Genomic DNA, 616 nt, shown 5'->3' on the forward strand with positions numbered 1-616 from the left:
GCGAACAGTCCCGTTGTTATGTAACAGTTCGAAGAATAATAAACGCGGAGTTGTTTAGTGGCCTTTTATGGGGTTGCTTTTCAAGGAATAGGGTAGGTCCTATACACTTTATTACTGAGACAAATGTTCATTCATGAATCAATGACACACCGAATATTGTGCAGAATAAGCATGGCGTTTTATGTGCAGCAGGGCAACGATGGAAAATCCGTTGGAAAAAAATGGAAGTTGTTTTGAGAAGAAATAACCTTAAAGTTGTGCAGGCCACTGCACAATTTCCAGAACTGAAGCTCAGGAAATCGGCCGACGTATTTGTACACAAGTGATTGTAGTAAGCAATGCATGATAGGCAGAATTCTAAAAGCGTTTACCTCAAATTTGACCAAAAATATAATTTAAAAGTTGCAATTTCTCAACGTTTGCAAATAAATTTTAGTAACGCGTTAGTTCCAATTATTGCTGTTTAAGTCTGTGTCAAATATTTTTGTTGAAATTAATAATTTTAATCACAAAAGTTTTTTGATTCCAACAATAATTTTGTTGCTTTACTTTTGTCCGGGAGCCCAAATACCAATATTCCGTTTTATAACGAATAGTTGTGGTTATATAATAAATG

The sequence above is a fragment of the Dendroctonus ponderosae genome, unplaced genomic scaffold (assembly GCF_020466585.1).
Source record: "Dendroctonus ponderosae isolate FM_Combo_2020 unplaced genomic scaffold, Dpon_F_20191213v2 Dpon_F_20191213_3, whole genome shotgun sequence".
Classification (NCBI taxonomy): domain Eukaryota; kingdom Metazoa; phylum Arthropoda; class Insecta; order Coleoptera; family Curculionidae; genus Dendroctonus; species Dendroctonus ponderosae.